We start from the raw sequence: 25,200 nt of genomic DNA, 5'->3' as shown, positions 1-25,200 counted from the left end.
TGCTATGAAAATATTGCAAGATTTCAGAGCTCCTGGGTTGTTCAATCCATTAGGCGTTTGACTCTTGCTTTTGACTCAGGTCATGATCCCATGGGTAGCAAGTTCGAGCCCCAGCTCAGGCTCTGCACTCAGCACAGAGTCTGCTTGAGATTTTCTACCCCTACTCTTCCTCTCCATTTGTGCATGTGCTCTCTCTCTCAAACAAATAAATAAATATTTGGGGGGAAAAGGAATTATGTGATATGTCAATAGGAAACCCTACTAACATAAACAAGCTGTTCGATATATGTTTAATAAATAAATCAATGAAAGAACCAACAAAAGAATGACTAAAATGTTTGATTTACCACCAGCAAGGCATGAATGAGTTTCTTACACTGGCTGTGACCCATTCTGCACTTTTCCCCTTGCCACAGCTGGTGTATAATTGTAAAAAGCCCAGCCAGGCTGGCCACTTCTAGAACTTATATCTAAGATCTTGGATGCAAGAAAAATTAATTGACCCACACAGCTATCAAGCCCCTGACTTTTCCTTCATTAACATAATTTTCTCATCAGCTAGGTTAATCTTGACTGAGAAACTTTTTATTGAAGTATAAATAATTCTCAGTGGTAAACTGACATCATTCACCTCTGGTGCTGAACTCAATTGCTTTCAGTCTGACACTGAATTTCACAACTGCAGAATGGCCCTATAAAGTTTATGAAATATTAATAAGGTGTTTTTTAAAGAAATTAATACAAAGTTTTCATTTTATAGATTTTGGGATAAGATTTACTTTAACCAGTTTTAGAGGTCTTTTTGGATTTTGCTTTCTGGTGCATTAAATGCTGCTGTATGCCCCTCAGTTTGGCAATAATAGAGCTCACACTAGGAAGTCACTGCATTTCTTTGGTGAAATTTAGACACAAACAGATGACTTTCAACTACAGCCAACAACTAGATCATGTGTTATATACCAGAAGACAGTCTAGAAGGTCAGCTTTGGGCTAGAGGGGAAGAAAGACCAACCAAGAAGGCAAGACTGTTATACAAGGTCTAACTCAGGCATAGAGTTGCTTCTCAAGGAAACTAGCCAGAGACTGAAATGCACTATTGTGTGCAGATTCAGGTGTCAGGGTCAGCTGTCTCTATCCTTTGGGTTTGGGGGGAGATGTGGGATCAAAGCTGATACATGCCTTCTAAAGTGGAAATCTCAATGAAGTGGTGTCACTACTTTAGAGACTGAGATACCTGGGTTTAGAATACTTGCTCCCCACCTACTTGTTGCCTTGAGCATGCTACCTTACCTCCCTGAGCCTCAGTTCCCAGCTATAAATTATATCTATCTTCCAGCATTGGTGTGAAGGATTAGAAGCCATGTGCATAGAGGACATGGGGCACTATCTGGCCCATAAGCGGTACTGCAGAAATGACCAATGTGGCCATGCTCCTGTCATTAGAGTTAGGTAGGTCCTGACATCTTGATTGCAGAATTAGCTATGTCAAAGGAAGTCAGCCTATTAGAAAGTCTAATAGCCAGGAGGCAGGCTATTAGAGGAGGGGGACAATCAGGATTAGTCGGCTTGCTGAGACTCAGTGTTTGAGACAGGTTTCTTCTGAGAAGACAAATGGAGCTCCAACCATGACCCACAAGAGCAGTTACATATACAGTGAGGCATCATGGAATTGAGTGTGGAAATAAGTATATATCTCTGTGAACACACATCTGCCTAGGGTCCCATTGCACACACAACACCCCATCCTAATGTATGTGGGGCCAGAGTAAATGTAAAAATTGAGGTCCTTGTACAATAGAATTAAAACTTGAAATTCAGGCTAAGGGCTAAGCAGTTCATAAAATATATTCTACCTTAAAATATATATATTCAGAAGGACCTAGAAGTTCAGGCTTGGATGAGGATTTCTTAGACATCTAACTCATATGTCTGAGTGGCGGTCATACCTCCTAGAGTAACCTACCCTTTGGCCACCTCTCCTTCCAAACCTAGCAATGGGGTACACCCTCAGGAGTATAGATCCAAGATAGAGAACCACATGACCCCAGGCATAGGCTTGAAGCTACTTGGGCTAGAAATTCCAGAGTATGGTCTGGGACTTCAACTAGGCATGGAAACATGGCCTTGACCTCACAGAGAAGGCAGGAAACTTTCTTGCTCTTGTGCTAGAGTCTAAGGTTGTCATTTCTCACATATATCAGGATTGGAATAACCCAATTCATTCCAAACCCTACCACCTGGAGAGGATGGACCATGTGGAACACTTCCAGGTCTTCCCTGGTCTGGACCAGGAACTCATGGGACTGTAGAGCCCACAAATGAGCATTATCTGAAAAGGCAGGGACAGGCACTGAGGATTTTTTCCATTCTAAGACTTTAACCCTGGGGATCCCTGGGTGGCGCAGCGGTTTGGTGCCTGCCTTTGGCCCAGGGCACCTTCCTGGGGACCCGGGATTGAGTCCCGCGTCGGGCTCCCGGTGCATGGAGCCTGCTTCTCCCTCTGCCTGTGTCTCTGCCTCTCTCTCTCTCTGTGTGTGACTATCATAAATAAATAAAAATTAAAAAAAAAAAAAAAAAGAAACACTAAGACTTTAACCCTGGAGCTTTACTAATCTAGTAATTACCTTCTCTCATATTACTCCCTATAGGACACATATTTTTAAAACAAGAGTTTAAAAACAACGATTATATGCATCTCAATTTGCTTCATATTAAACCCCCTAAACTTCACTAAAGGGATTTTTTTTTTTTTAAAGACAAACTTTCAAGGACAAGGAGGACAATAAAGCAAAGGTAGCAACCAAGTTTTAGAACTGGAAATCAGGTGTCCTAGTGGTCTTTGACTTAGCTGACACAGCAAGCTGAATCCTTAGTTTGCAGTTCAGAAAGCTGAGAACCAATGCAACTTGTACCAAACTATCTTCAAAAGGCAAAGGAGTAGTACTGGGGGGTCTCTGAATCCAGACATGAACAGTGGAGGATTTTAAACAAGGAGAAATTTATCTGGGAACTATGGACAAAGAAGATGCTAGCAGAACTACCTCAGCAAGAACTTAGCCTTTATGGAAAGTCCTTAAAAGGCACTTCCTTCAGGCAGATAAACTGCCTGCGAAAAATGAACCCTTACTAGGTAGGGAGAATTAGAAAAGCAAACACATCCACTGTGTGAAGTAATAACAAAGAGCCATCCCTTGTAGGGTCCACTTCTTGGGGAAAAAACGCATGAGTTTAATTTCAGCAGCACTTGCCATCTTCCATCTTGCTGCCATCCTAACAGGCAAGTTTGTGCAGTACAAAAACGGCCTAGCCTATGCAAGAAAATTGAATCCCTACAGCCTGTGCCCAACCCACAACCCTCCTCCCAACCCAGGTAACTGCCCCATCCATCCTGGCAAAGACACACCCATGACTTCATTGACTTCCCTGAAATAGGGTCTTGTAAACTCTCAGAGAAGAGATGCCAGTGAATAACTGTTTGACTTCATCTTATGGAAGCAATTTGTGCTGTGCTTTGTCTTATATGGTTTGTGCTTTGTACTCCGTAATATTTAATTTTGTTACCCATAAATACCCAAGTGTGTGTTTCCTAAAATCAAAACCTTTCTATTAAACACAATGCATTTAATAAAACGAGAAAACTTAACATTGTTGATACTATTATCTAATAACAATTCCAAATGCAAAAGTTGTTTGTCATCACAAAAAAAAATTCTTTATAAGCTGCTTTTTTTTCTAGATAAGGATCCAATCCAGGATTAGGCATTGCATAGGGTTCTAAAAATAAATAGTATCTTGCTTAGGATATCTCCACTGGGGGTGAAACCATAAAGAAGTTAAACTATTTAGCACAGAAGTCTATGTAGTAGCTTCTCCTGGGAGGCACTGGGGGAGTGGGGAAGGAGGGGCATTCAGGAACCTTCTAAGATACCAAGAATAATTTTTTTTCATAATCCACATGGTTATTTCTCAAATATTTATTTTATTACTGTTCTTTAAATAATACATACATTCATTTCATATGCTTTCTGAATGAACAGTATATTTCACATTTTGCTTTAAGAGTCTGCTGTAGGTACAGAATAGCTAAGCCGCTTAGTTAAATCAGCTCCTATTCTCAGTTTGATCACCTTACAAAACCTTTCTACCTGAAGAGTTAACTTGGTGTTTGGAAAGAAGCATGGTCTTTCTGTGAAACAGCCCGGGGTAAGGTAACTCTGGCGCTGTAATTTACTAGTCTGGGACTGGAGCCCCCTTTCTCTAATCTAAAAACTTAAGACAGGGACGTCTGGGTGGCTCAGCGGTTGAGCATCTGTCTTTGGCTCAGGGCATGATCATGTGGTTCGGGATTCAGTCCCACATCCAGCTCCTTAAGGGGAGCCTGCTTCTGCCTGTGTCTATGCCTCTTTCTCTCTCTTTGGCTCTCATGAATAAATAAATAAAATCTTTAAAAAAATAATAAAATACGTAATTAAAAAATTAAAAATAAATACAATATCTACTCCGTGATTTAAAAAGATAAATTCACGGAGTGCTAAGATACCTGCTTCATAGCATGTTATTAAAAAAAAAACATACATTTCCTCTTCCCACTAGCTCTCCTGTCTCAATTTCATTGGCAAAGTATACAGGCAGATTTTCTGGAATGCCTGTTATTGACAGTTGTTATTTATTTCTCAAGTCAAAAACTGACCACTCCTCCCCCCCTTTTTGGTTGTTTAGGAAATAAGATCTTTTGATACTGAAGTATAATTCTAGTCTCTTTTACCTTATCTTTTCCTGTATTTTATATTTCATATGCACTCAGAGGAGGGAAATTTGTTTTTATCCAAACCCTGATCAGATGAATGAAAGGGTCTCCTGGTCTATATGCAATAGATATTTAACACTGGTTCCATACTCACCTTCAAGATTTTAAAGGTCATGTTAGACTTAAATATAAAGTGACTTGGGAAGATTTCCCTATTTTTCTACTTTTGGAAATATTTGTAGAAGATTGTAATTATCTGTTCCTTAAAAATCCTGTGGAACTCACTCCTAAAACAATGCAATGTGTATATATTTGCATATGTGTCAATGTGTATATTTGAGGTTTATAGATTTTTCATTAATTCAGTTATGCTAATGATTACGTGTGCATTCAGGTGTTTCTTCATTAATCTGTTTTCCATAAGAATTTCCATTTCATCTAAGTTTTCAGAACATTAGCATAAACATTTTAAGCATAGTATTATTTATTTTAAATCCCTGCTCTCTGGTAATTTCCCTTTTTGTTTTATTAATCTCTCTCTTTTCATTTAGTCTTGCCAGATTAATTTGTAGATTTTTCAAACTTCTTTGTTGATTTATTGATTTTAGCTATTGCATCCTTTTAAATTTCATTTCTATATTTAATATCTCATTCATGCTTCTTTATACAAATATATTCTGTTAGTCCCTAGCCAACTTATTAAATTGTATTTGTAGATCATTATTTTTTGGCATTTATTTTTTTCCTAAGTGGGCTGTTTGATTCCTTCAGTGTAATAATTTAGAAATATCTCTCAAGATGGATATGCATTTTTTTCATTGCCATTCCATTCTAGGCATATTCCAATTTTCATTTTCAATTTTTCTTTTCTCCCACAAGTTTTCTTTTTGAGGTGGGCTTTTAAATTTCTAAAAAATAAGGCTTTTGAGCAGTCTTTTAGCTACTGACTTTTAACATAATATCATCAGAAATACAACCTGTATGACAGCAGGTTCCTAAAATTTGTTGAGACTTGCTTTATGGCCCAATGAATGATCAATTTTCACAAATATTTCCCATGTGATTGAGAAAAATGTTTATTTCTCAATTGTTAACATTTTATGCAACAATTAAGAAATTAAATCAAACTTAATTACATTTTTTCATATGTTCTATATTTTTGCCAAGTTTTTCTGTTTTACCTACCAGTTGTTGAGATACATGTCACAAACTCTCAATATGATTGTGAAATTATAATTATATTGTGTAATTCTCCAATTTGTTTTAGATATTTTGAGGATACATTATTCATGCAGTTTTTATGTACCATAAAAATCTGTCGCATTACATTGGCTACGATTAGGACATTTGGATTTAATTTTCCCATCTTATTTTGCAGTTTCTACTTAATCTGTTTGTATACACTTTTTTTCTCATCTAGTGTCTCATTTTTAATTGATTGACATTTTTATTACATATTTCCCTCCAGTACTTTATAAGAATTATCAAATATTCTATTACTTTAGGGCTTACCTTAAATCTTCGTGCTCTTATATACCACAGTGCAATATTAATCAATATATCTTCCTCTTCCTAATCAAAAGAACTTCAGAACACTTTCACTCAAATGGTTCCCTTTTATCACACATTTTAATCCAGATTTTTAGTCCTAGCTTTAAATATCACATTTAATATTGACATTTGGTCATAATATGGCCAGTATGAGAGCAGGGGTTTTTTTCCAGTCAATGTTTGATTACATTTATTCATATGGTTTGCCAATTTATTTGTTCATTAATCTATTTTCTATCTCTATCCTTCTTTGTAGACTCAGTTTTCTTCTCACTATAGATTGCTATGTAACGTACAAATGTTTCCCTTGTAAATGTCTGTTGATAGCACTCATTTGTTTTTTCTTGTCCAAAATGTCTTTATTTCAACTGGTTTGTGAGAGTGATAGTTAAGGTTAAACTAAATTTTATTTGACAGATCTTTGAAAATGTACTGTTTTCTGGCTTCTGTTTTTATTACTCAAAAGTCCATTTTCAGTCTGATTATTATTTCTTCACATGTAATTTATTTTTTTCTCTAAATTATTTCAAGTATTCCTTTGCCTCTGGCTTTGCACAGTTGTGTTTATCCTGCCTGGAGTTCATTTGCCTTCCTGAATTTGAAGATTTATGTCTTTCATTGATTCTAAACTGCTTCAACCATTATTTTTCAAAGATTATACTTCCTCCATTCTGTCTTTAATTCTAAATTTTGATTGGATATATATTAGATCTCATTCTTTTCTCCATTTCTTAACCTTTCTGTCATTTTTCTATCCCTTTGTTTTTCTGTGTGCATCATTATGGGCAATTTATGCAGAACCAATATCAACTTCACCAATTCTCTCTTTAAATTTAACCAATTCACTGTTTAAGTTTTCCACTAAATTTTTTACTTTGATCTATTTCTTCTTACTCTTATATGTGTTTTTTCCTTCCAAATATGTGTATTATTATCTGAAATATTTGCTTATCATTTTTATAATACTTTGTTTCTCTTCCATATTATTAATTCTAGTTCCTTTCTGTCAACATTTTGTGTAGACATGTGCATATATAACATTCCTTAATAATTCTAGTATCTGAAATTTTATATATATATTATTGATATTTATTGATGCTGTTGACTTTTGTTCATGATGCCTTGTTTCCATTTGTATTTTTTAGTTTCTGTTTGTCAAATTTGTTGAAAGGGCTTTATCTGGAATAGTCTTTGACATCTTGAGGTAAGGATTCATATCTCCAGAAAGGATTTCTGTTTGCTTTCCCCAGATGCCTAAGGCCTATCAAAACTAAGGACCTCTTTATATTTATGTCTTGGCTTGATTTTTCCTGATGATGCAAGTGAATAATGAATTTTTCTACTATTCAGATCCATGGCTGAGACAGACTAATTTCTTTGTTACCTGTTGCCAGCAGAGATTTTTAAGCCTATCCTTCCACTGAGTGAGAATGAACTCTTTAGGAACCTCTTACACCAGAGGATTTTCATTCCAACTCTTCGTTGTTCAGCCTAAGTCCTACTCTATCCCTGAAAGGTTCTTTTTTTCTTTTTAAGATTTTATTTATTTATGAGAGACACAGAGAGAGAGAGCATGAGAGGGAGGCAGAGACACAGGCAGAGGGAGAAGCAGGCTCCATGCAGGGAGCCCATGTGGGACTCGATCCTGGGTCTCTAGGATCATGCCCTGGGCCGAAGGCAGGCACTAAACCACTGAGCCCCCTGGGCTAAACTGGCTGCCCCCTGAAAGGTTCTTAAAAGAGAAGACTCTTCATTCCCAAGATGTGCTAATGCTCTTTAAGCAGTCATAAATTCAGTGCCTACCCACTAATCTAGTTTCATAGTTTCTGTATATGATTCTTGGTCTTCAAGATATTTTTTCTTTATGAGCTTAGCTATGCATTTGAAGATTTTTATTTATTTATTTATTTATTTATTTATTCATTCATTCATTCATTCATGAGAGACAGAGTGAAAGGCTCCCTCCATGCAGGGAGCCCGATGTGAGACTCAATCCTGGGTCCCCAGGATCATGTCCTGGGCTGAAGGCGGTGCTAAACTGCTGAGCCACCCAGACTGCCCAGCTATGCATTTGAGAAATGTTTCTCCTATTTTCTCATTTATTTCCAGATACTTTCAGAAGACCTCATTGCCATATTGCAGAAAATAGAAGCTTTTACTGATTTTTTTTTAAACCTTCCATTCTAGACCCATTTTTGGTTGTCTTTCTCCTTTTCTTGCCTTCCAACCACCCCAGCTACAGTAGTAGGCACCACAGCAGTATCATCATTTCATCCTCTCATCAAGATCAAATTCTTTTTACGGTCAAATCATCTAGGCCCTTATCTGAAAGGCTTTCTTTACTCAGACAACAAAAGTCTTGACAATAGCACAGCTAAAACTCATCTGCATTTCATTTATTGCCCATGATTCTTGTCAGCCTAAGGTTGTTCTCAAATTCACAGATGGATATGGGAGAGGAAGGGGGAGGCAGTGGTGTCAACAAGTTTTCCGACAGAATTTAATAACAAGTTTGCCTTTTAACTCAGCTAAGTTACATGGGGTTGAAGAATGAAATAAATGCCCCAAATTTGGCTGAAATAGATGCAATATGTAATCAAACATGAGGTTCAAAAAAAGTGCTCGAGTTATAATATAACCAGATAGCACATAAAGTGAAATTTTTAAATAAACATATGCATTCTAAAACCTTATCTCAGATTCCTAAGAGCTCTTGAAAAAAAAAATTCTAATGGAGGGAGAAGGGGGATTAACATTAACATATGGTTTTCCTGACAGTTTGTCTCAAAATTCATGTTTAGTAGTCAATCAATATCCTCTTGAAGTCTTTATTTTAAAAAGTTGGGAAAGAACTAATGAATTTCCAGTATATCATTAGTTTTAAATTTTACACAACCATACATGATAGTATCACTCTTGATGCACACAAACACATATGAATGTCACCAACATAGAATATATGTTCACAGAGGTAGTTAATTGCTCAATGAATAAAATTAATATGCATTCTTTCAGATACACTGTAGTCACATCTGGACTTTTCATACAAATTTACTCAACCTGCACACCTGTCAAGAAGCACAGGTCTTAACAAAAGTAGCAAAATACTCAGGGTTTTTTAATTTTTTATTTATTCATGAGAGACACACAGAGAGAGGCAGAGACACAGGCAGAGAGAGAGAGGCAGGCTCCCCACAGGGAGCCCGATGCGGCACTCGATCCCAGGACCCCGGGATCACAACCTGAGCCAAAGGCAGATGCTCAATTGCTGAGCCACCGAGGTGTCCCAAAATACTGTTTTGTACCTCCCCCACCAAAAATGCCCTGTTTCCTACTCAAATAAGAGTAAAGGAGTACTTTACCTCAAAGCTTCTAGAGAGCTACTTATGTTTGTTCTGTTTTCTTAACTCTCACTCAGTCCTCAACCTCTACCTGCAGTCGCTGCAGGTCAATACCCCACATACTCTGCCCTGGCTAAGGCCAACACAACCTCTGTTTTGCTGAACCCAGTGAGTATTTTGTCATCCCCATTTGTAACTGCTTGTCCATCTTCTTCTATCTGGTTTCTATTATATTCTCTTCTCCTTCCCCTTCTGTTCAGTTCCCCTTTCTGCCTCTCCCTTAAATGCTGCTGCATTCCTGGGCTCTGACTTATTTTATTCTCATACTATATGATCTAACCAATACATACCTAGAGTTTTAACTAAAACTTTCCTATTGACACTTTCTAAATCTCTACCACCAGCTAGGATTTTTCTCTTGAGCTCAAGACTTGGATAATTCTGGATAATTCTCTATATATGTCCTGTATCTCACACTATACAAGACTCACAGTGAGATTATTTTTTCTGATTAATGTTACTGTAAACAGTAACATTATCCTTTACCCATCAAGTCAGATATTTTTTTTTTCAAATCAGTTATTTAAAAAAAGAAAGAATCCTCCTCTCTTACTCTCTGGAGGCAATTATTCATTGAAGCCTCTCCACGCCAGCTCCTTAACATCCTATCTACACAATCATCATTGCTGCTGCTCTGGCATAGGAACTTATATCTCTTATGGAGTCTTGCAGTACCCATCTCATTCATCTTTCTGACTCCAGTTTTGTGCATCTACTTTTCACCCGTCTAACCTCTACACAGCTGCCAGTGTGGTCTAACATGCAAATCTGATCATGTCACTCCTTTGCTTAAAATTCTTCGGTAGCTCCCATAATCATGTTTCCCAAACTCACCTCTCCCCTAGAGATTCTGAGTCATTAGATCAGAGCTAGGACTTAAGGCTCTATATTTTAATGAGAGACCTAGGTGATTCTTAACAATTAGGGAAGGTAACAATGATCCACAAAATTAAATCTCAACTTTTTGCATAGCACAGAATAATAGTCTCATCTCTCTTGTATTCTGTCTCCAGAATGCTTCAATGCACACACACACACACACACACACACACACACACACTGTATAGTTAGCATTTAACTACACTAACATATAATTCTTCCAAAGTGCCATAATGCCGTGCCCCTGACACCTCAACACCTTTGCACGTGCTGCAACTGCTGCCTACCATGAAGTCTCTGGCTTATCCCTCTAGTCCTGCAAATCTTAGTTCAAACCTCACCTCAACTATGACAACTTCTCTGATTTCCTCAGTCAGATTTAGGGACACCTTCTCCTATATCCCCATGAATTTCATCTATGCCCCCATTATAGCATCTTAGCATCATTATGATCATATTCTGTTTTTTTTTTATTTTTTTTTATTTATGATAGTCACAGAGAGAGAGAGAGGCAGAGACACAGGCGGAGGGAGAAGCAGGCTCCATGCACCGGGAGCCCGGTGTGGGATTCAATCCCGGGTCTCCAGGATCGCGCCCTGGGCCAAAGGCAGGCGCCAAACCGCTGCGCCACCCAGGGATCCCCATATTCTGTTTAAATGTATATTGAACCACTGGATGGGGGCTTAAGAAAAACCTTTATTATTTTTATCTATAACCCCTTACCCAGAGCCTACTATTATATACATATTTAGGGAATTACCAAGTAAGTGATTGGAAGCCACAATGAGTAGGAAGGATTCACTTGGGTCCTAGCCTCATTCTGCCAACCACTAGTTGTCTCATCAGGTGACAAGTAACACACCCTCTCAGAACATTACTCTTCTCATATATAAAAAGGATAAGTTTGAGAAAAAATCAAACATACACAAAAGTAGAAAGAATGGTATAATGAATCCCCAAGCACCTATACCTAGCTTCAATTATTATTGACTCATAGCCAATATTTTTCCTCTATACCCTCAAGCCACTTCTCCCTCCTAAGGTTATAAGTAAACTCAAGATATCATATAATTTAATCCATAAGTATTTCAGTATATATCTCCAAAGTGAAGCCTCTTTGAAAATACTATGCCATAATTGTATGATTCACCTTGGTAGGTTGAACTTGGGGTCATAATTCTTCAGATACATTGCTTTATTAGAATAATTCATTCATACCCTTGCCTTGATCTCATGTATTTACCTACTCCTTGGATTTGGATTTGGATTTGGCTATATGAATTGCTTTTGTCAAAGAGATGTTAGTGGGCATGACCCATGCAAATCCAGAAATGTACTAGCATGTTTGGACTTACCCTCATGTGTTCTTACTTTTTGGATAAGAAGAACATGCTTCCAATAACCACTGGTTCTGGGAGGATAAGGAAAATGTGGAGAAATCCTGGACCTAACCTAAAGCTTGAAGCCATCCTAACAAATTCATACATCTACAGCCTGAAGCAGATCCACCCTGGGGATCTCAGAGCCAAGTAAGTAGTAAATAAATGCCTACTGCTGGGTGCCACTGACATTTTGTGATTATTTGTTATTCAGAAAAAGCAGAGAAAACAGAAAGATTAATAGTAATTCCTTAATATCCTCAAACACACAGTATGCTAAACAAATGGTTTTTTGGTTTATAGTTCTTTGTATCTTTAGAGGTAAAATTTACATACAAAAAGAAGCATAAATCTTAAGTATATTATCTGATGAGCTTTGACAATTTACAACTATGCAATACAAAACCCTATCAAAATGGAGAATATTCCATCTCTGCAGAAAGTTCTCTTATGTCCCATCCCAATCTACTCCCAGCTACCCCTTCTGTTCTGGTTTTCTTTTCCACCATAAGTTAGTTTTGAGTTCTAGAGCTGCATCCAAGTGCAATCCTACAATATGTACTTGTACTATTCTGTATAATGGACTAAACATTCCAATTATCCTAGCAAGTTTCTTAGAAGCAACTGAGAAGCTAATTCTAAACAGTACATGGAAATACAGAAGACCTAGAATGGGCAAACTAATTTTTAAAAGAACAAAGTTATTATCATTACACTATCTGATTCTAGGACTTACTATAAAGCCACGCTAATGAAGGCAGTATGTTATTGGCCTAAGGATAAATCTACAGGTCAATAGGACAGAAGTCAAAAGTAAATTTAGACTTATATCATCAGGTGATTTTTAACCAAGCTATTTCAGTGGAGAAGGGACTTTTCTTCCAAAAAATGTTTTTTCCCCTTGAAAAAATAAAATGAAACATAATACCCCCTGCCTTTTTTGTGCAACATATATGGAAAGCAACATAAGGTGAATCACAGACCTAAACATAAGAGCTAAAACTATAGTTTCTAAGAGAAAAAAAAAAGAAAGAAAATTTTTGGATGTTATTGAGCGAGATAAATATTTCTTAAGCATCACAAAAAGCACAAATTATTTAAAAATTCATTAAATGAACTCAATCCAAATTAAAGACATGAGCTCTTTGCAAAACAAGATTTAAAAAGCAAAGGGCAAGACAGATACTGGTAGAAAATATTTGCAAAATACATATGATGAAAAGTTTATATCTAGAATATATGGATCTCACAATTCAAAAATAAAACAATCCTAATAATTTTGTAATGGGCCAAATATTTGAATAGAATATTTCATAAAAGAAGATAAACAAATTCCATTGAACACATGAAAAGATACCTAACATCACTAGAGATTAGAGAAACACAAGTTCAAACCACAGTGAAATAGCCCTACACACTCACTAGAGAAACAAAGTCTGAAAAACAGACAGCTCCAAGTGTGTGTTGGTTGAGAATAAGAACAACTAATACCTTGCTGCTTCCCTGTGCAGTAATAAAGCCACTTTAGAAAACAATTTGGCAGTTTTATACAAAGTTAAATCTTTACTTATGTTATGACCCAACACCCCTCATCAAAGACATTTATTCAAGACAAATAAAGGTCAAATAATTCACATACATGAATGTTTCTTAGCAGCATTATTGATAACCCCAAAATAGAAACAATATGAATGTCATTCAGCACAAAAAGAAACTGTGACATATCCATACTATGCACTGTATTCAGTCATAAAATGAAACTACAAATACACACACCCAAATGGATGAATCACAAGAGTTATACTAAGTCAAAGAAGCCAGACAGGAAGGGGATAAGAATGCAGACCAGTGGCTGCCGGCAACCAGAGGTTGAGGGGGATAAGGACTACAAAAGTGGCAAAAGAGAACACTTTGAAGTAATGGAAGATACTTGATTATGACATTGATTGCATGACTATATACAATTGCCAATATCAAACTGTACATTTATAGAGGGGCAATTTATTATATATATATCTCAAAAAAACCCCAAGAAAATACATACAGGAAAATCTGTTAAATCAGACAATATCAACACTAAAATCCTGTAATTCAGAAACTGTTTTGTTTTTGTGTTACAAGAGAAAAAATTAATGAATGCATGAATGAGCATGAGTCCCACCCATTCCTCTTTTATTAGAAATAAATCAATCAGTCTGGGTGAAGTATTCATCAAAAACGATTACATACTAAAGTGGAGCAGAAGTGGAGAACAAATTAAAGTTATTTATGTCTCAAAGTTCCTTTCAAAGTTTCAACTGATTCAGAGAGAGAGACAAAGTTGACATAATCATGTGAAATTCAATAGGTTTTTACTCCTGGTTTCTCTGCTTTGATTTCCTTTTTCTTAGAACTCTGTGAAGCAGTTTATCAAATTCTCAGCCATCTGCAGATACACCACATACTCCTTTCCTTGAGTACCACACCTTGACCTGTATTAAAAAGGAAGTCGTCAGTGACAAATGTCAATATAACTCTTTTGTCATTATTATGTCTTTGCTTCATTCTTCCAAAAAAATTTTAGAGTGCTTGAGTGTCAGGGACAATAGGAGAAGGCACGAGGCTGCTGGGAATTACCCTTGTGAACAAACAGATGTGAATTTATGTAGGGGCAGCATATATGTACATTTATTATATAAAATTAACCATATGCGTATCTTTGTTGACCACTATCTGTGGGACGCCATTACATCTGCTTCACAGAAATCTCACTTAATGCTCTCAACAACCTTATATCATAGATTTATACCATTATCCCCTTTTTAAGGATGAGCAAATGAAGGCTCAGAGGAGGGAAGAAACTTATCTAAGTCATGCATAAATTCCAAAGCCTTCTGCTACGCCATGTGTTGGCTATTCTGTACATTATGGAAATAGCCAAAATAAGTAATGAGGAAACAACCAAAATAAGAGGTATTGTTCCTGCTGTTGAGCAGCTCACATTCTTACAGTCTAAGAACACAAACCAGGCACTAGGACAGGTTTAGAGAGTAAATACCATGCTTGGTGTATGTATATGAGTAGATGCTTGTATGCGTAACAAGTGGGTGCTCTGACAGTCTTGTCTAAAGAGACAGGCACAGCACCATTTAAAATCCAATGGTCATAACTCATAATGCTGAGATTTAAATTAAAGCTCTATCTCCTCCCTAGGAATCATTCTGAGTTGCCAAGTACATAGCAAAGTTCTGATTGGAAAGAGCTTGCTTTATTTACAAAATCTTTCATATTATATCTTCTATTAGAAACTCCTAAAGGATAAGTATAGGGCCATGTAAGGACGTTGAAGTCCCCACAACTTCTCATTAGAGTTAATGTGGAAATATTGTTTAAACGCTAATTGAGGGGATGCCTGGGTGGCTCAGTAGTTGGGCATCTGCCTACCGCCCAGGGCGTGATCCTGGAGTTCCGGGATCAAGTCCCACGTCGGGCTCCGTGCATGGAGCCTGCTTCTCCCTCTACCTATGTCTTGCCTCTCTTTTTCTGTGTCTCTCATGAATAAATAAATAAAATATTTTAAAAATAATAAAAAATAAAAAATAAACTCTAATTGAGTACATGTGCACATTTTTTAGAAACAAAAATACATGAACATTTGAGTTCTGATTCTTAGTAACCCCTGTTTATTTCACTCTAATTTTGGTGTCCCCTGTTCCCTAACACCTATATTCTAATTAAATTCATGCTACAGTTTCAAATTCATAAGACGGAGTATAGAAAACATATGGTGTGCTTGTTACACAAGTAGCTTCAGGGAGAATCACTGCAACCTAAACACCAAGAGATTGGTCTGGGGCCCAGAAGGAAGAAAAAAAAAGTATTCCACTTTTCCAGACTCTGCTGCTTTTAGGGCGGTACCTCCAACCAGAGGTTTGTTTCTCATGCATCTATCACTTCTGTACTTTGTCTTAACTGAACTCTCAGTCAAGTCATTAACCCCTTAATTGCAAATTGTAGATAATTGCAATAATCCTAATTTTTCTGGGTCGTTGTAAGGTTTATCTGTGAGAAATATGTGAAAGCAATTGAAAACCTCTAAAACATCTTACAGATATGCACCTATTGTGAGAACATATGTTGAAATAGCACTGCTACCCTTGGGTTCATGGGGAATAAGGGTAGAATCTTGTCTTAGGGTGAAACTTAGCTTTCCCTGATCTCTTTCCTAAGAAACCTGAAAGAAATCCAGCAGGAAAGGAAAGTGACCCCCGGAATGAAGATGAAATGAGATGGTAGCGGTGGGAAGAGTGGAAACAGGGAGAGCCAGGGAGAGACTGTTTAATGTTTGGAATCAATGCCAAGCTAAATTAGAAACATGAGTCTGCGTACCTGTACCTTACCTCATCGGTATATAATCTGTAACCTGAGATCCCCTCACAGAGAAGTAAAAATAGCAAGGCACTTCAGCAGCCTGGGGTTCTGCTGAGTGGGGGAGGGCCAAGCTAGGGAAGGACAGAGAGACCAGGCAAGAATGCCAGTCACATGGTCTGGGTGAGAACTCCTCCTCCCCCATCCCCAGGGTGAGAGAATGTAATGTAACCAAGAGAGGTGGCATTGAGAGGGGGAAGAGGGCCGGCTTCCCTAGAGTCACCTGATTTTGTCATAGATACTATGACATTTCCTCACAGGGAAGCATCATTGGAGTTCTGAACCTGTGTGCTCCCTCCATGATCAAGGCCCGCAAACCAGTCTACCGGCGCCTAGGGCTCACTCAGGTGCAGAGCAGATGAGACTCCTTTTTCCAGGCAGGTAGCTTGCTCCTAAGAGGTTGGAGTCAGTGATTTGCTAACTGGTTGCCCCACTCTTGGGGAAAACATTTTCCCTGAGTGAGTGAGCTGATGAATCCCTAAAATGGCAGGCTCCCCTCCTTCAGCTTAGATTCTGATCCCTCTCACACAACTCTATGTTTGTCATAGGTTTGTCATCAGGTGTGCAAATGATGGAGGAAGACTTCATCCCTGGTCAGCTCCAAGTATAGGAAGAAAGTGATCAGGCAGAAAGAGGATGAAGCTGATTTTTAATTAATCACATCAAAAGTTAGTGCCTGGATATGCCTTTTCACATTCTTTGGGGGATCATATTGGATGCTGTTAATAAAATGAATCCAATTTTGAGAATTCCTAATGTTGAACCAACCCTGTGTTTGTTAAATAAACCTTATTTGCATTAAAAAAATAAACTTATATGAAAGAAGATGTTAGATTTCAAGATGGATCCCAAATTTTAAATCCTCTTGAAAAATAAAATTAAATAAATAACCCATGCCCTTTGGCTAAGCAAATTTCACTGTGATATTTCAAGCAGGTTTTCAATTTCCTTTGTAAGACTCCATTTGTTCATTCAAATGGTCTTTGTTCATTCACTTTGCAAGAACTCATATATTTTTCTCATTGCCATGTGAAAAGAAGGTAGAATTTTTCTTTCAGTCTGCCTCTTGTCCACAAACAGGGTTATCAATGTTTTATTTACTATGAATAATCAATAAAGAAAGTCTATGAGCTCTCCCTGGCTTCCCTGGAAGATATTACAGAAATAGCTCAACATAGTGGAAACAGGGAAAGATGGAGTTACAGAGACCTGGACTGGAATTCTGGCTCTCCCTCACCAGCTCTGAAACCCCAGGAGATTTAAATCACATCTCAGCTTCTTTCAGCTGCCTTTCCTATAAAAATTGGAAGAGTGATGCCTACCTCATTGGGTGAATTTAGCGATTTAGTAAAACGGCAATATGAAGAAGCCCCTAGAGTCACACTATCTAATCGAAATATAATCACAAGACACCAATGTAATTTTAAATTTTCTAGTAGCCTCATTAACAAAAGGGAAACTGTTAATACAACAACATATTTAACTTAATCCAATATGTTAAAAATATTATTTTAAGACCTAATCAGTAGAAAAAATTCTGCCAAGATATTTTACATTCTATTTTTTCTAGTAAGTCTTCAAAAGCTAGTTTGTATTTTACATTTCTGAAATACCTCAATTCAGACCCTAAATTCTCATAGAAAATTCTTGATCTGTATTTAGATTTCTTAAAATTCACATTTGAAAAATAGATTCACATACCCAAGTTGTTCCAAAAGTACCTAAAGTCTTCCAAAAACTGAATCATGTATCAGTGTTTGAAATTTAAAATAAATAAAATTACAAAGTCAATTCCTCAGTCACACCAGCCCTCTTCCAGTGTTCAATAGCCACAAGTGGCTGGTAGCTACTGCCTTGGACCATGCAATCTTAGACCGATGTTAGGCATGTAGTAGGTATTCAATAAGTGAAATATTTTCTTCTGTCACCAGGATCTTATCTGAATCTCAAGGTTCTTTTGAACACTGAAGTTTCAACTTTGAGAGCAGTGCAAATAACATCTACAACGTGTTTACCCTCAGTCGAGAGGCAAGGATTGAGTTAGCATAATTTCTTTTAAAAATATTATTTATTTGAGAGAGAGAGAATAAGTGCGGGGAGGAGAAGAGGGAGAGAGAAAGGGTCATCAAGCACACTCCCTGTTGAGCATGGAGCCCAAAGTGGGTGGGGTTCAGTCCCATGACCCTGAGATCATGACCTGAACTGAAGTCAAGAGTCCAATGCTCCACAGACTAAGCCACCCAGACTCCCTGAGGCAGCATAATTTCTATTTGCTATTCCACATATTACTCAAAATTGTCTTCTAGAATTGTAGCCACTCTAGTTTTGGAATGCAGTTCAGTTAGCCTTACTGCTCACACTTACTTACTTACTGCTTACTTGCTTACTTGCTCACTCACTGCTTACACCTTCCTGGTTTCCCCTGTCTCAAGTAGTAAATAATAACACCAATGTCATCCTCGAATAGACAATATGAACTTACAAGAGAGAGAATCAGCTTCATCAATCAAACACCACTGCTTTGGAAATTCATGAACTCTAGGATAAACAAAAATATGCACGTGCAGTTGAAATGCGTAACTAATCTTTTAAAACATATTCCACGTTAGAACTTTACAAAGAACTTTTGAATGCCACAGCTGCTAGTCTGAATCTGTCTATCCCATGAACATATGATCTGCTTTTGAGAATGGAGAATGCTAACAGGACTTAGGTCCATCTGATTTTTTATTCTACAAAGATGTAGAAATCTGAGAAGCAGGAGATTCAACAATTTGGCCAGATCACTAGCTCATTCTGTAATCAGAGTTTATGGTCCTTGCAAGGGTTTTGCATCTCAAATTTTGAGGACCATGGCATTTTTCCTAAATCTCATGAAAAGACACAGAGCCATTGGATGTTCCCAAATGCATGGTACCATAGTTAACAAGTTCTTAGATATAATGAATATCTACTGATATCTGCCCAACATCCTTCCCCACACCTCTGGTAACATCTCCCTGACACTCCTTTGGAGGAATGAACTTCCCATTGGATGTAGCCTTGTGGGATTCTCAATTAAATTGTTCTGTCCTCTCTGCCAATAAATATATCTTTGACCCAAATGAAGCTAATCAGTTTCTTTCTCCTTGAAATTTGAATCTTGAGCAAAATGTTGCAAGGATTCAAAATGACAAGAGCTCTTTCATTCTGAAAACTTGATCTCCTGACTTTGAAGGGGCTGTCTATAAGTTCTGCCTCCAGATCTCAAGAGCTCTCTTGCTTTTTCTCCTTTTCAAGGACTGGTCTTGGTCAGGGGCTTTTTCTTTAATCTCAGAGTTCTATAGCCATCAATAAATTTCTTTACTTTCTTTTCCTTTTTTTTTTTCTCTGAAATTGTCCAGATCTGTCTGTTGCTTGAACCCAATCATTCCTAACTAAAATAATAGGTAATGCTCTGTTATCAAATATTAAGTCTCTCAGGCCCAGGCCCGTTTGGCCAAAATGAACTTGCTGCTCTTTCTCCAATCATGCAGACAAAGATGCCCATTAATGAGCTCATGAAGTTGAGTAAGAGTCTCAGACAATTGCTTTTCAGTCTCCCAAGAGCCCTAATTAGAATCCTTTATTTGTCTCCAACTCAGGCAACCTTTGCTGTGGAGGTGAGGATCCTTGAAGGACATAGAGAGAATCTCCAGATTATTTTGGTCTGAGAAAAACCCTTCAGAGTCATTCTAACTGACAATTTTGTCAAACACAGCCATACTGCAAAATCAAGTAAAACTGAGCTACACCCCAAGCAAATATATTATCATTTTCAAGGCAGATAGTCCTTAAATGGAACTTCTCACTCATGTTTCACTTTTTTTTTTGCTAATCTTCATTTTTTCATTATCAAGTTGTATGGCCTTTTGTATATCTACCTTAATAGTTACTTTGGCAAGTCATAGAGGTTTAAGCTGTCTCTAGTATCAGAAACCATCGAAAATGTACAACGAAGTAGAAATACTGTTGACAGGCAAAATATTGACAAGTACTGGCTTCTACACATGGAATACAATGTGACTGCTAATGATGGAAAGATATTTGTGTACTCAGAGAAATACAGGCTTAATTGTTCTGCACGGCATGGTGGAAAACTACTGCCAAAAGTTATACACAGTGCAGGGTACAAGGTAATTTTTTGGCAGTCTACATTACCAAAGATCATTCTTCAAATTAAGTCTCATAATTCTATAGCTATCATCTGTTCCCATTCCCATTTCTTGAGAAATGTTTTCTTTTACTCTGCACCACTATTACCAGCTCCTATATTTTAAGCACCTATGTTGATCTTGAGATCAAGCCACAGATCCTCCTCCTCCATTAGCAAAAAGTTGCTTGGAATAAATTATGTGGTACCACATTCTCCCAGTATGTTATCTATGCCTTGATAGTGAGAAGCATACATCTGCAAGTTCCATAAATTCTTTCAGGTCATTTAGGTCCCATTTGAAATCCTAATGTGACAATTTACAGAGCTGAAGTCCAGGAGCTTGTAAAAGTGAGTGCAGACTTCCAGGGTCTTCCCTGGGGAATAATAGCTACACAGAGCTGACTTAGGCAAAGGGAACAATCGTTCCCAATAGGTCTCCCATTACCTTCATGCATCTCAAGCAGTAGTCCCATTTTTGGGAACTAACATGAAATGACATTTTTATATTAGAAAAAAACCATTATGGAATAATCTTTATCTAAAGCACTTTGTATAAAGGATAAAGTACTTAGGTGCTCACCTTGAGAAAGAAGTCACTTCAAAAACTGAAGGGTCTGAGATTTTACTCTACTTGCAAACTAACAGATCAGTCTGCCACAGTTTTGTGGATGCTGGTAGAAGACACAAGACTCCTGAGTCAGAGACAAAGGGTTTTATCACCAGCAGCAGACATCAAGCAGTAAAAACAATGTATTTGCTACAGTCCTCCTTGTACCCAGGTATCACAGAAGTGACACAGATGGGCTCAGTGGGACATTGTTATAGAAAGGGGACACTTAGCTTAGGGAAGCCACATGTTTTACAATGGGCAATAGGCATGCCTACCCTCCAGGCATTCTCTGGAAGGAACACTATCTTTATTATACCTACTGTAAGAAAATATGCCCTTCACTCAGAAGGAACATACTATATCTTTCAAGGCTGTTCACTATACAAACATCTTTTAAAAAGGAGTTCAGAAGAAAAGCAGTCAATACTTCTGCACACAAGACATGCAGAAACACAAGGTTACACAGAAGAGAATAGTCTCCTAACATTACTGACCTATGCCCATTTTTCTATAAAATTTTAGAGATTGTTTTTAGGTAAAAAGTAACTAAAAGTAGGCAATAATTATTTAAGATTAGTTCTTGAAGAGAGACCTATTATTTAGTCTTCCCATTCTGGGCATTGTGATCTGAGATGTAATTGTCAGTAAGATCAACCTAGCTCAGGAATCTCTCCTTCAGGGTAGTGGCCCGGATTTTTATTTACTTGGTTTTTTTTTGTTGTTGTTTTGTTTTGTTTTTGAGAAAGAGAGAGAGAGAGAGAGAGAGCACAGGAGTGAGGGGAGGGGCAGAGGCAGAAGGAGAGAAAATCTCAAGCAGATTCCATGCTCAGTGTGGAGCTCGACGCAGAGCCTGATTTCACAACCCTGAGATTATAACCTGAGCCAAAGCCAAGAGTTGATAGCTTACACTTAACCAACGGAACCACCCAGGTGCCCCTACATATGTTTTTTTTTTTACTCAAAATATTAAATGTATTCTTGTGAATGACTGAACCAACCCTATTGAATGAACTATATATATGATTTACTAAAGGGGATCCCTGGGTGGCGCAGTGGTTTAGCGCCTGCCTTTGGCCCAGGGCATGATCCTGGTGACCTGGGTTGAATCCCACGTCGGGCTCCTGGTACATGGAGCCTGCTTCTCCCTCTGCCTGTGTCTCTGCCTCTCTCTCTCTCTCTCTCTCTGTGACTATCATTAAATAAATAAATAAATAAATAAATAAATAAATAAATAATACCTATAAAAAATGTAGATGTACTTGCCATTTATTGTGGGCTCAGCATGGCACTCACTGAGATAAGTACTTTGTATAGCTTATTTTATTAAATCTTTATGAAAACCTGTCAGTGTTATTGTCTTCATTGTTGATATGTAAAAAAGAGCTCAATGAATAAATTATCCAATGTAACTAGAAAAGGCAAGATTGGAATTTGAACAGAGATCTAGCTGACTCCAAATTCAGGTGCTGTTCTGTTATGCTACACTGCCTTTCCAAACAGCTACTTCATGCTTAAATGTATGTGGACACATAAAAAGTCATAAAGGCATCAATTCAGTAACAGTCTGCTGTTAAGTATCAATCCCATCTATCTTCTAAGATTGTTAAAACCCTTAATTGGAGCCAGTCAGTGTTGTATCTTTATTTTGCAATTCAGGACTAAGCTTTTAATAAGGATTCTCACCTTAATCCCATTTCTATACCCTTAGGACTGCAATGAGATAAAGACTTGCCCAATCAAAAGTGCTGTTACTATGTTTTATATTTCAGAGAGTAAGAATAAGATTCCCATAGGTCATTGGCCAAAATCAACTTAATGATTTTTCTGGGATAGGACAGATATAATAGTCCAATGGTAGAAGTAGATTGTCTGGTTCTATGTCATATGTGAATCACCTTTGACCTACAAACTTATATCCCTTTCTGATCTATACTGGCCCCTTGGAACTAATGAACTTTTTGTCTAAGAGGTTCTATATCCAATGCAAAAGTTATTGTATTGGAAATTGAGGGTGGGGTGGGACCAAACATCACAGGAAGGACAATTTTCATCAAAAGAACTTAATGGAAACTCATCCCATACCTTGGCCGACAGGAAGAATGACCATCAAGCCACATTATTATAACACCAGACAACTTAAGGTCAACAGGGACAATTACTCTTCCAGGCAAAAAAGAAATTGAAAAATGTTGTTTCAAAGAACAGGAACTATGCATGGATAAGAGAAGAAATATTCTTTCACCAACATGGTTAGATGGTCTTGTCTTCAAGAAAAATAATAATATTTACCTATGAGAAAATATTTAATATCTTACGAGTAAAGGAGTCAGTGTGTCAATGTTGGAAAGTTTGAAAAAAAAACCTTGAATTTGTATCCATGTTTACCCTCACTCATGGGACTGAGTCTCTTCTCCTTCTCTGTTTTGCTCCCACTTTAGGGGCAGCAAAAAGCAGTGCGTTCCTGGCTAAAGCCAAGGGTACTCAGAAAGGGGCAAGACTTTGGGCAATGGAAGAGGTGGTGATATATCCAGGGAATTGTTAGAGTTGTCAAAGAGAAAGATTTGCAAAGGAAATCCATGGAGTTTGTATACACACCTTAAGGCAGGAGGGCCTGGTTGGGAATGTAGGGAACTCCTAAGCAGGCCATCTTCTTGCAAAGACCTAGGGTTTATCTTTCCTCTGAGATAAAAGAAAAAATATAGTTAGCTAGAGCCATAATCTTTGTTTCTCCTATATTAGACTATTTCTCTGAAATTATCCTATCCCTTTGGCAAATGTCTTTGCATATGCCTATGAATTTGGACAGGTAAGATTTTCAAAATAACAGGGCTCCACCTCATTTCCTCTCAGACTTAAGTAGAGGGGATTGTACCCCTGAGATGGTACAGTCACTGTCATCAGTAATGACCCTGAATCCTGCAGTTGGATGCTGCAGGGAATGCCCTATGACCCTTCACAAGCCTGGCAAAGGCAGCTTCTGTAAGAGGTCTTCACTGACCCCTACATTAAATTTCCAACACCTAACATCCAGCCTTGAAATTGCATAGTGTACTGTTACTGCTGCAAATCTCTCTGTCTCTGTTTGCCATTGCCTTCATTTGTGCCAATAATGGACTTGTGAAGTGGTGAAAACCAGAAACGATAGGGAAGCAAATGCCCTTTTTTCCAATAGAAAATACTTTATAGACCCATTTGCCCTCTACCAGGAAGAAGATGGCTTTCAGAAAGAGTTTTTGGTTCTCTGAGGCATTTTATTTAATTATTTCATGTTAACTTGTGCATGTGTGTGTGTGTGTGTGTGTGTGTGCATGCACTCATGCACATTTTACAAAACTGGTGTGAACGAATGAAGGGAATGATTATGGAAGAGATGATAAGGAGCTAATATTTAATGTTTCTTGTTGGATGCCTTGTTTATGTTAAGTCATTTAATAGTTCAACCACACAGCACATCCATTTGAAACAAGACAACTGATGCTCAGAAATATTAATTAGCTAGTGTGTTTAAGTTCATGTGACTACTTAAGGCAGACCTAGGATTTAAACTGAGGCCTGAATCCAAAGCCCCGTGGTATTTCCATAACTACATAAATGCATTTTGTAAACCAGGGCATAAAACACCCCATGAAAGTGGGCTCTCATGAATATATCTTTGGAGAATTTTTCAGGAAACAGAGAGGAGATTTGGAGCTGACTGGGGGGAATAAAATGATTTCTGACAGATATATAGCTACCCCGACCTTTCTGCAGTTGAGGGTATTCACTATTGAGTTCAAGCAGGCACTTAACAAAAACATTCCAGATTGTGGCCAGCCTTTCCCTCCAGCAAACTATCCCTTGCTGAAAGATCTCCAGGGGTTTGTCCTGGTGACCTGATATTTCTAATGCAGGATGGATAAGTCAGTAAAATCTAAGACCAGGTAAAAAATCTAAAATCTAAGAAACAGGTACAGGAGGGGCTGGAGCAGCACTGTCCCCAGAACTTTCCACCACACACTGCAGGTGTCACACAACCCTACAGTTAACAATATGTAATTACTATCTACCAGGAT

The 25,200-nt window shown here is 37.7% G+C and overlaps 1 long non-coding RNA gene across 2 annotated transcripts in view; it reads right to left on the bottom strand.

Moving 5' to 3' along the window:
* Positions 1–13,492: 13,492 nt before the first annotated feature.
* Positions 13,493–25,200, bottom strand: part of LOC112921934 (uncharacterized) — a 176,114-nt gene continuing 164,406 nt past the window's right edge. Inside the window, exons 7-8 of one of the 2 annotated variants that reach the window (XR_011995561.1) lie at positions 23,744–23,827; positions 13,493–14,428 (exon numbers count right to left, since the gene is read on the bottom strand). This is a non-coding gene — a long non-coding RNA (uncharacterized lncRNA). The remainder of the gene's footprint in view (positions 14,429–23,743; positions 23,828–25,200) is intronic. The other variant, XR_011995563.1, reaches the window with a different exon arrangement.

This window comes from Vulpes vulpes, chromosome 12, assembly GCF_048418805.1.
Source record: "Vulpes vulpes isolate BD-2025 chromosome 12, VulVul3, whole genome shotgun sequence".
Classification (NCBI taxonomy): domain Eukaryota; kingdom Metazoa; phylum Chordata; class Mammalia; order Carnivora; family Canidae; genus Vulpes; species Vulpes vulpes.
Note: the sequence above shows the minus strand (reverse complement) of the source record. Positions and strands in the feature narration are given on the sequence as shown.